This window comes from Gymnoscopelus braueri, assembly GCF_963280865.1.
Source record: "Gymnoscopelus braueri genome assembly, chromosome: 18".
NCBI lineage: Eukaryota > Metazoa > Chordata > Actinopteri > Myctophiformes > Myctophidae > Gymnoscopelus > Gymnoscopelus braueri.
The window spans coordinates 39,332,349-39,344,848 of NC_137618.1; the positions used below are offsets into that span (position 1 = coordinate 39,332,349).

General features: G+C 43.5%; 1 protein-coding gene across 2 annotated transcripts in view; it reads left to right on the forward strand.

Moving 5' to 3' along the window:
• Positions 1 to 12,500, forward strand: part of LOC308105641 (E3 ubiquitin-protein ligase SH3RF3-like) — a 153,077-nt gene that overhangs the window by 111,787 nt on the left and 28,790 nt on the right. The gene's annotated exons all lie outside the window — the stretch shown is intronic.

A 12,500-nucleotide genomic window follows, 5' to 3' on the forward strand; every position in this document is an offset into this window, starting at 1 on the left:
TGTGTGTGTGTGTGTGTGTGTGTGTGTGTGTGTGTGTGTGTGTGTGTGTGTGTGTGTGTGTGTGTGTGTGTGTGTGTGTGTGTGTGTGTGTGTGTGTGTGTCTGTGTGTGTGTGTGTGTGTGTGTGTGTGTGTGTGTGCGCGCACGCATTTGGTAGGGACTGGGAGACCTAATGAGCAGGGCCTCAGCTGGAGTTGGACAGCGTAGTGTGCTACTCACTGTGTGTCTGTGTGTCTGGAGTGGGTGTGGTGGGCAATGGAGGTGGGTGAGAAGGTGAGAATTAACCACGTTAAACCCTCTCTAGACTTAGTCAACTGGACCTGAGTTGCCTTTGTACTTGGACCGTTTTTTCCCCGTCAACACCAACTCTCTTCGGCAAAAATAAGCCGATCTACACAAGCTTGTAGATTGGCTAATGTTCCCCCCAGAATATGGATACTGGGGTTCAAGGGATTAATTGGCATGTAGAACCAGGTTGGGTTCCTGTCTGTCTGTGGCTCTGGAGCCAGAAGCCACACAATGGCATGGCACACAACACACACAACACACACAACATCGTTCAGCTTTTAATACAATAAAATGTGTAGTTGCACAGTCAAATCTGTAGTATGTCTACATTACATGATCTACAGTATCTATAAACAGTATCTATCTCTAGCTCCCTTTCTATCTCACTATTTCTGTACCAGTCTCTGCAGTAGGAGGGAGTTGGGCACACACCTGCCTCTGTGTGTGTGTGTGTGTGTGTGTGTGTGTGTGTGTGTGTGTGTGTGTGTGTGTGTGTGTGTGTGTGTGTGTGTGTTCGTGCGGACGTGCATGTGCCTTTTTGTGTGTGTGTGTGTCTGCAGCATACATGCATGCATGGATCTTACTGCTTTGCCCTTTTCGCAGTGCAGATATCAGCTTATCTGCTGGAGCTCCTGTGTCACCTGGTGAGACAGAGGGAATCCACATGCACGCCTGCACGCACATGCACATGCACACACACACACATACACTTAAAATGACGCTCATTTAAGCACAGCTCTCGACACATGAAAGATGACCTTAGAAATCTAATTCAGCCAAACGCATAGAGTGACAAATTCTCTCGATCTAGTAACACACACACACGCGCGCACGCACGCATGCAGAATACTCGCAAACTTACTTACTCTGCTGCAGCATGTGTGTGTGTGTGTGTGTGTGTGTGTGTGGCTCTCCCCTGAGAGAGTGAGAGCGGAGTTATCTGCACGGCATCAATCTATCATGCTCATTAGCATATGATTTGGCTTTGATTAGCATAACCATTAATATGGAAATGTGACATCTCAAACACTGAGCGCAGCTAGCTCTGTCTTGTACACACACACACACACACACATGCACGCACGCACACACACACACACACACACACACACACACACACACACACACACACACACACACACACACACACACACACACACACACACACACACACACACACACACACACACACACACACAAGTTTGTACTGTACTTGTGAGAACATCAAACTTTTAGGATGGCATCTACTATAGTGGATACGTTTGGCCCTCACAAGTATAGAAATACAAGCATGCACACACACGCACACACGCACATGCACATGCACACACACACAGGAAAGGTTGAATGAAAAGTTCAACTTCACACACAGTTAATCACACAATTCAAGTCAAACACACACACACACACACACACACACACACACACACACACACACACACACACACACACACACACACACACACACACACACACACACACACACACACACACACACACACACACACACACACACACACGCACACACAGTGGCCCAGCACACAACCATGCACGGTCCTGGTCTTCCTGTGTCCAGGGACTGTGTCTCTCTAGCAGTACACGGTAGAGGTTATGCTAAACAGGGATGATTGCTTTGTTAATGGAGTGGAGGAACTGGTCCAGCTTGAGCTTTCCAGGGACAGAATCACATGTTTGTGTGTGTGTTTCATTCCACCAAGGGCCTTGCAACGCTCGCTGACACTCTGACCTCTGTGTCTGTACGCCTGTGTAGTTTACAGCACTGATTGGGGAGAGGCTGTGTGTGTGTGTGTGTGTGTGTGTGTGTGTGTGTGTGTGTGTGTGTGTGTGTGTGTGTGTGTGTGTGTGTGTGTGTGTGTGTGTGTGTGTGTGTGTGTGTGTGTGTGTGTGTGTGTGTGTGTGTGTGTGTGTGTGTGTGTGTTGTACCGCTGGGTGCATGCGTGCGTGCGTGCATGTGCATTAATCCATTAAGACCTTGAACGCATCTGTGTCATTTTAAGATTGATTTGGCTATTCAAAAAATAGCAGATATACAAGCTCATAGCACGGCACATGAGCTTGTAGATCTGCTATTTTTTGAAAAATCGTGGAAAATTTGTGCAAATCTTTGAATATTATATATATGTTTTGAAGCGATTTTTTTTAACTCCGATCTGTGCTTCTAGGGGTCCCTGGAACAAGATATTTTGAGATGGGGGTCCGCGGCCAAATACATATCATTTTGGGGGTCCTTGACATAAAAAGGTTGGAGCACCACTGATATAGCAACAACCTGTTGATGTTGCCATTTTATTAGGAAGAAAACTCGGACTGGATCCGTGTATCCGGATCCGGATCTTCAAATAGTAAAATCAACAGGAAGTTAAGATTTTTATTAAAACCACTGGTATAAAGTATAGTAATAGAATCATGTGCATGCGTGTGATGCACAAAGCAGTGCAATGACACTGACACCGCTAGAGACAAATGACAGACAGACAAGCAGACGGTTATCCTAAAAGGAATATTGACAATCTGACACTTGTAAAGGGGAATGGCCTGTCAGTCAGTCAGTTTCAATCAGTCATCATTCAGTCAGTCATTGAGACAGACAGCCAGCCATTAAATCACTGTTTCTCAACGTCTGGTGTGGGGACCACCAGGGATCCAAACGGACCCCTTACATGCCTGTAACTCTGAGAGCGTACAAATGGAACCAAATGAACACAGTACAGAGGGCTTTACTGAGCACACGTTCATAGAGATTTTATAGTGCAGATTGAGGTCTCAGGGGAAAAAAAGAAAATCATGTCATGTCTGTACATATTTTTCTTTTTGATTTCTAACTGTTTATATGATGTTTTGCATAGTATTGTTTATTTGTCTGTCATTAAAGGTTTTGATGAATTGAGTACTAAGGACCCCAATGGAAACAAGCCATAGGCTTTCTTGGGTTTAAAATCCTCTTAACAGACCTTTTTTTGAACTGTACTTTCCTGTGCTTTTTTTGCAAACTGCTAATAAAGTATTTAATCAATCAATCAATCAATCAATCAATCAATCAATCAATCAATATCAAATGGGGGTCCATGGCCTAATTTATATCAGACTGTGGTTCTCTGAGTTACAGACCTGTAAGTGTGGTTTGTTGTGAACCAGTGCATTAAATCAATCAGTCAATCAACAGGCAGTCAGCCAGTCAGCCATTACATCAACCAGTCACACAGTCAGTCAGGCAAACAGACAGCAAGGTTGTCTCTCCGACATCCTCATCACTGCTGTGATCTCTGAGGTGAACGGCAGCTGATACTGCAGCTCTGTGTGATCTTATGTAATGTTTGTACACATAGAAACTGCATGGCTCCGATGTGGATCTCGGACTTCCATGTGGCCGGTCTGTGACATCGGACGGTCATCTATGTTGTTAGTTGTCTATGACTTATCTATGACGTATGACTCCAAATGTGTGCATGGCTTCAGCGTGATCGCAGCCCCATTGACTTCTGTTACGCCATTTAAGTTAAATATTTCCATATGTGTAAGACGTGTGAAGAATATTAGTGGAGGTTTGCAATATTACCGGTTTGTGAGATTACTCCAGACACACACACACACACACACACACGCACGCACGCGCGCACACACACACACACACACACACACACACACACACACACACACACACACACACACACACACACACACACACACACACACACACACACACACACACACACACACACACACACACACACACACACACACACACACACACACAGACCTTTGATGGCCAGCCTCTTGCAAAGAGCCATGCCAAAAACAATAAACCCATAATTAGTAAATTACATTGGACATCGTAAATCACTCACATTCACTCATTCCCAAATATGGAAATAGGGGTCACACACTCATTAACATTCATTTCAGTTTGATTTGCACTCCGGAAGAGAGCCTTTCAACACACCTGGGGGCCATACTGTACAGTAGTGTATGTATCAATGTATAAAGATTATGCTGAGCAAAGCTCTTGAGATCAGTATAAAGGAAACTTGACATGACAGGTGCATACTGTACCTCTCTGCATACAGTACTACTGCTGGTGGTGCATGCAGATTTTCCGGGACAATGTATTCTGCTGAGAAAGAGTCACAATCGGAGATCATGCAGGAACAATGATAAAATGGGATGATTTTTTTGCTATTCTTACACTGGAATAGTCTTGGTCCACTCCTCTCATCTGTTCACACAAATCTATTGATCAAAAACAGCCCCATGTACAAGCTCACTCCGACACGTTTTGGCCGAACGTTCACCCCAGAATACGGACGCTAGGTTTAACCCATTAAGACCTGAGGTCGATTCTACAAAATGTTTTCTAAATCCTATATCAGTGGTTCTCAAACTCTTTCATGTCAAAATGATATGTATTTGGCCGTGGACCTCCATCTCAAAATATTTAGTTCCAGGAACCCCCAGAAGCAAAGATTTGAGTTTGAGTTTTAAAATATATCCAAAGATTTGCACACATTTTCACGATAAAAAAAAAAATAGCAGACCTACAAGCTCATAGCGCGGCACTCGGTGCCGCGCTATGAGCTTGTAGATCTGCTATTTTTGAATAGCCAAAGAAATCTGAAATGACTGATGCGTTCCCGGTCTTAACACGTTAACTGATGTATTCTGCTCAAGATCAAGATTAGAATTCCCTAGTTTGTTTTTTCCATGATATATTTGCATGAAATCGAAATGTCTCTTCGGTTCAACGCAACCTTTCCCCCGCTTGCTTGTGCAAATCATTATGAATGAGCCGTTACATTTCTCAAAATAACTTCTGGGCATGGCTGTCTCCATGGATGTTGGTGGCAGCTGTTTGGCGCAGGATAGCAGCCCCAATGCGCTGGTCCAGTGGAGAGAGAGCACTGCAGCCTGCTCTCCTCCTCCTTCGGTGGCTGCATGACACTTGCCTCGTGGGCATCGATCCGCTTTTTTTTTTGGCCTCCCTTTAGAAGTCATAACACGTTTTTTATTTCTTCCACAGGCACGTTGCACTGGACCGACGCTCTATAGCACGAGCCATGTTATGATAAGAAACTGCTTTCCTTGATTGATTGAATGCTTTATTCAACCCATTAATACCTGAGGCCGATTCTAGAAATGTCTTCTAAATCTAAAACCGTTTTCTGAAAACTGATGTTGCTATATCAGTGGTTGAGGTTCTCAAACTTTTTTCATGTCAAGGACCCCCAAAATGTATATGTATTTGGTCGCCGACCCTCATCTAAAAATATTTTGTTCCAGGGACCCCCAGAAGCAAAGATTTGAGTAAAAGAATGTCGCTTTAAAAAATGTATATATTCAAAGATTTGCACACATTTTCAAGATTTTTCAAAAATAGCAAATCTACAAGCTTGCAGCGTGGCACGAAGTGACGTGCTGTGAGCGCAGATAATAGTATATCTGCTATTTTTTTGGAATGGCTAACACTGAATGGCACAGATGCTTTCCCGGTTTTAATGGGTTAACAAGATTATTAACAGTACGGGTAGTACAGTCCAAAGTTATGCTTAAAAGGATAACACAGAGAAGCCCCAGGGGCTTGTTTTATCGTGGTCCGGGTGTTTTTGTAACCACCTAAACCCCATGTACTTAGTTGACCTGGGTCCCCAGTAGTCCCCTTCTTTTTTCCCTTCATACAGCAAATTGCTCAGCTGAAAATAGGCGATCTAAAAGCTTGTGCCCTAGTAGATCTGAACCGAACGTTCTCCCATTATGTCATGCCCAGAATAAGGACACTAGGGTTCATGTGATTAATACATCTAACATAAAAGAAAAAAACTTCCGTACGGAGAAACGCAGAACCATGCATAGCATCCGTTTAGTGTTGCTGCTGCTACTGTGCAAACTTTCACACATACTGTATGGCCACCGGTATTCGCATTTTGAATAGTCGGGAGTATTCACTCAATTAAAATGTAGGCAGTCGGCTTAACCTGCAGACTGCATTGTAAGCAGCAGCTAGACGAGACAAAAACATGGATTCTCTAATAAGCGGCAGGCTCTTTCAAATTGAAAAGAAGTCTGCTCTGGACACATTCAGAGATGATGAAAAGACTCCTTTGCACAAGGCCACTTTGGTGTGTGTGTGTGTGTGTGTGTGTGTGTGTGTGTGTGTGTGTGTGTGTGCACCGTGCAAGGGAGAGCTTCAAAACCAGTCGTACTATGTTGTCGAGCAACTGTAAGCTGCAAGCGTACGAGAGATCACAGAGAGAAGGGAACACCTGCGCTGCATTGTGCCAGCTACCGCGTTAATGGGGAAGCAGGGAGTACCATTGTGAGGGAACAACAAAACGGAGGAATGCCTCAAATCAATGCACTCAATATATGAAACTCCTTAACCTTAAATCCTATTATGCTTAAATCGACCAGGCATCCCCCAGCGGTCTGTACTTTCCCCCTCCTTTTTTCCCTTTACACCAAATCTCTTTTCCGAAAATAGCTTACAACTTGTCGCAACACGCTTGTAGATCACAGCACACTTGCAGATTTCAATTTTTCGTGAAATATTTGCCTATGACCTGCCAAGAATAGGGACACTAGGGATCAAATTTTAGCCCTTTTCATCAAAGCTATACTTGCACCATCACATGTCACCTTTCTTATCCCCATCTTCCAAGGTGAAGGAATCACATGCTGCCCTAAAGTCATTGCGGAGAACATCCTCCCAGAGATGTAGGCAGCTAAGATACATTCTGTGATGGCGGATGAGGCAAGGTGCACACTGAACAGTTGGCGGATAGTGTGTGTGTGGTACATATAGTTCCAGAGGGCATTGTTTAAAGAACGTTTCCTAGCTTTAAATAAGCTGAGCTGGGTTTGATGTGCAGTCAATTACTGACACCATGTAGCAGTTGCTGCTTTCCACTGGCATAGATTTGAAAGCATCGGGTACGTGCATCGGTGATGAGTCGGTGGCTGTGCTAGCACCTTTATGTGAAAACAAACCCAGAAGCTGCCGTGTCTATGTCAGTGATTCCCAACCTTTTCGGTATCAGGGTCCATTTTGAAAAAAAGTGTTCATGGCCCACCCTGCTGACCACTTAACACGGCAGCCATTTGTCTGCTGTGTAGTCAGATGGGTGAGGGAAATTATTTGGGTGCCTTCTTGCAATGTCCTCATGGCCCACGGGTTGGCTATGCACATGAGTTTAACCTTGTGCTACGCAACACCTGCAAGGCCATCCCAGCAGCCAGTGCTTTTCAACCCTTTTCATATCAAGGTCCATTATTTATTTGACATTTGAGCCATGGATTCATCACCATTTGATGAGATTTATACTCTCAGACCCAAGACTTCAGAATATTTTGTTATCGTGGATACGATTTTATCCACAATTCCATGCTGTATTGATGTTGGTACCAAAGGAGAGATAACAGCCAAACGTTGATCAAAATAACAATTCTTGTAAAAAAATAAATAAAAAAAAATGCAGATGTTTAACAATAATTTAACTCTTGAGATTGTAAAATTAAACCAATGGTAAGGGTCCATTTGGTTTCATTTTACACCCTCAAGAGTTAAAGATCTATAAGGGTCCATTTGGTTACCAGCTCTCCATCATTTAGCTGGGGACCACCTGGAACCCCCTCAAGGACCACTGGTGGTCCCCGGACCACTGTTTGAGAACCACTGCCACCAGCCATCTACTTATTTGACCTATTGGAGGAAGTCAATTTCTATTAATTTTTCAATGTGTAGCTTGTCAACCAAGTGTGCTGCTGTTCGGAAACGGCAACATAAAAAAAAAGCCTCGCTCATCCATCTGCCAGTGATCATGCCAGGTTAACAGCTTCCCTGCTGTTACACAGTGTTTAGAAAGCATTCACACACCAACAGCTGTAGGACTCCTGTCCAGGCTGATGCAAATTCACGTCCTGTGGTGCTGTGGTGCTTCACACTAGGTTTAAAAACCTGCTCACGAATCACGATCACAGAGGGACTGCACGAGTACCTGCAGAGGGAAAAGTGTGGGACCTCGCCCCAAAGCGCTGCAGTACCACACAGCTGTCTGTGACACTCTGAAAGGGCAGCGCACGTCTCAGATGGCAGAGGAGGGTTTACAGTAGACGACCGCAAAAGTTTGTTTGCAAAACATCCGAGAGGAGCCCTCTCTGTTGGTCTGAGAAAGCAAACAGAAGAGGATGTGGTGGAATCTTTCTCCCCCTTGGCTCCCAAACTGTGGAATGACCCCCGCCCCCAGTCAGGACTACAAACTCACTCCCCATTTTTTTCTCCGCAATCTGAAAACTTCACTAAATCTAGTTACTTTGTAGCACATAATTGTTTTCTTTGCGCTCTACTTATGAGATCATTTTCCTTGTCGTTTATTGACTAGGGTTCATGAGATTTACTCCGATCTTGCACGCATAATCTCTCTGGATAAGAGCGCCTGCTAAATGCCAAAATTGTATCTGTCATCATGCAGTACTAAAGAGCTCAGACTCCAGCACGACAGAGCGTTTCCAACTGCATCTCGCCGCTGTCGGGCAGAAACCTTGTATCGCCATATTTCATTTTTTTTTCGTTTGTTTTCGTCACTTTCGTGCAAAAGTAGTGAAAATAGATAGTTTTTTTCAATATTTCTGAAAAATGTCTTTCCATTTCCTGAAAAACAATGTTGTTTTTTTAAGATACAAGGTTTCCACCCAAACAACGACGAAGTCTGTTCTTTCCCTGTCTGGACCGAATGACTGAAGAACTTGAGAATCAGTTCTCAAAGGCGTGGGAGCAGAGCCCCGTGACGGGCATCCAGGCGTGCCACCCAGTCTCAAACACCACCTTGCAACACACTAAGGAATCCAGCTACTGTCACAAGAGGCACTGCTAGCAAAACATTTCTTGGTGAAAAAAAATACCCAAACCCCAGCAGCATCCATTCCTGACATATATACTCTCAGTGTCTTCAAGCTGCTTGACGTTTATATGTTGTTGTTTCCGACCCTGAAATCAGTCCTCCAAGTGGCACTGAGCAGCATCCCCCTGTAAGCAGCTGAAAGCTGTGAACCATCTTTCAGTGCTTCTCTGTGCCGGCGGTACACATGGTTAAGGAGCACTATGGGCCAGGACAGGCTCAATCACATGGCACTGCTGTCTAGAGCCCGACTGATGACAGATTTTGTCACGAACTGTCTGTTGGGTACCTTTTATTATGTAGTGTTGTTCCTAGTGTTTCCTGTCTGCCCTAGTTGTTGCTACCTGTCTTGTCTCACCAGTCTGTATTGCAAACGTAGTTCACCTGTGTCCTGTTCAGTTTCAGCCAATCATGTGTTGATTGTAATTATGTTTCACCTGTGTCCTGTTAGTCTGTGTCTTTTTAAACCCAGCGTGAGCTAACATGAGAGAGACAAAACTAGCGTTGACTCCCATTGTAAGAATGGAATGCGGATATGCTTGTTCTATGTCAATGAGATTGTTACTTCTACTCCACTACATCTCAGAGGCAAATATTGTACTTTTACTCCACTATAAACTATTTGAAAACTTAAGTTACTAGTTCCTTTTCAGACCGCTGCGGTGAGATCAAAGCGTGCTAACTCTCTCTCTCTATGGGTCTGTTTAAACCTCCCTGTGGTCAATTGATAATCATTGTTACAGTGTGTCCCTGCCTGTGTTTGTCCTGCTGTGAGCCTGTTTGGTGTTTATAAATACTGACCTTGATCCGCCTGCTTGCCTTGTTCTGCTTCTGGGTCCTCACCTGAACCGCGCCGTGACGGGCCAGATGCAGATTGTAGAGAGACCTAGACGTCCGTCCCACCAATTACCCATGTTTTAATGGATATAACTAAGTGCAAAAAGTTTTGATTAATTACAGAATCTATTTTTTTATGAAAAGAACATTTAACTTTGAAATTGAAATGAACAAGTAAATGTAGGATGCACGTAAAATTAACTTCATTTAATTCAACCACATACTGTAAGCCTTGTTTTAAAACAAATCAGACAAACAGACAAGTCACAGAGACAACAATTAGAAGACAGACAAGAGGAAAGCAGCAATGACAAAAGGAATGAGAGAGACTTGAGACAGACGAGACACAAACAGCAGCAATAGAGGAAGAGAAAAGACACTGACAGACAGCACAAAGGGAACACGATGGCAGCGAGAGGAGACGAGAGAGACAGCAACAAAAAGCAAATAGAAAGGACAGAAACCGACAAAAGAGAGCATCAAGAGAGGAGGAGCAAAACAGAGGGAGGAGAGAGACATAGAGACAGATAGCGATAGGAGAGAAGAGAGAGATGAGACACAGTGACAAACTAAAAGAGTAGAGTTGTAACGAGAAGTGGGGACGATGACTCAGAACCAAATGAGATCCCCAGCCCTGATAGTCTACTTTATTTCTATGTTGTGTGGTTGGGGTAGGGATGAAAAAGTATTTTTCTTTACTTTAACCATTTAAAGCGGCACTATTTGACTTTTTTTTTATGAGTAAAATGTAATTTGTCCAATCTGTATGGTAGAGTATGTTAATACAACTTACGGTATACAATTGGGGTGGTTGTATTTAGTCTCCCTGCTCTTCTATTGAGACATTTAGATGACCTTTGACACGATGCTGTTTCTGGCTTGACACAGATTTTGAACTGAAGGTCAAGATTCAATTTATCCCCTGAGCAAGCAGGCAGGCTCTATTAGCTCAATGGTTAAAAAAAAAATCAGCACTTGCGACCCGGGTCCAAATCCGAGGTAGAAGAGGAAAGTTCCCTAAAGAGTTAACACCCTGTACTTGACCCAGAGTCACCCAAGGGTCTGCACTTGGTCCCTTCCTTTTTTCTCTCCACACCAAATCTAAGCTGATCTACAAGCTCACTTGTGCAACGTGCATGTACACATGCTATTTTCGTTGAATATTCACTCTAGGATTCATTTGGTGCAAAAACAAAATAGAAGAAATTACTAAGCATTTCATATGAGCGTGTGTGTTGTGTATGTGTGTCTTCAGTGCGTGGTGGCAATCCCAAATGGGACCCCAAGACATTTTGTCGCGCGCCAAACTGAACCTCCCCCTGCAAAGCCCCTGATATCTCTGAATCGCACAGCTTGACAACATCACTCGTGAGGAGAGTCCCACCGACCCCCCCCCCCCGCCCCCCCCCCCCCCCCCCAAGAAGAAAAAAAAGCCTGCCGGATGTTTTTGAATCCTAGAACCACAACGATATATATATATAGATGTCGTTTACTTACAAAAACGATGCAGCTCATTTCCGAGGCTATACACTTTGCTTTGTAAGTCGCTCCCGGGTAACAGCATCAGCTGAAAAGGGCTTGAAACGATTAATCCAAACATAATGGGGGGGGGGGGGGGGTCTCTTCTCCACTCTCATCTTCTCCGTCCTTCCCTTCCACTGTCTCCCGCCGAGCTGGCACAAAAACTACGAAAAACATAATGGAACAAAGCTTGCTGTACACAGAGAGAGAGAGAGAGAGAGCAGTGGTGAAAAAAGTACTCAAATTCTTTACTTAAGTAAAAGTACCAATACTGCAATATAGAAATACTCTGTTACAAGTAAAAGTCCGGAATTAAAAATGTACTTGAGTAAAAGTACAAAAGTATTGGTATAAAAATGTACTTAAAACTTAAAATAGCAGATCTACAAGCTCACAACGCGTCGCAGCTATTTTCAAATAGCATATGTATATATTAGGGCTAAAGTGGACACTGAATGTTTTATAATATCATACTTTATATCTGAAAAGTAACTAGTAACTAAAGTATTCAAATAATTGTAGTGGAGTAAAAGTATGGGAAATTGGATTTAATCAAGTAAAGTACAAATACCTCAAAATTGTACTTAAAGGGATACTTCACTTTCGGGCCGGGGAAACATTTAAAAAATATATTAAAAATAAATGAAAAAAGTTATGGAAAATTCATGGCCCCCTCACGCATTAGAGTGTCCTACTAATGCGTGAGGGGGCCATGAATTTTCCATAACTTTTTTCATTTATTTTTAATATATTTTTTAAATGTTTCCCCGGCCCTAAAGTGAAGTATCCCTTTAAGTACAGTACTTGAGTACATGTACTTATTTACTTTCCACCACTGGGGGGGGGGGGGGGGGGGGAGAGAGAGAGAGAGAGAGAGAGAGAGAGAGAGAGAGAGAGAGAGAGAGACCTAGGCTATGCAGAAAGGGAAGCTCAGCAAATTGGGGTGAGA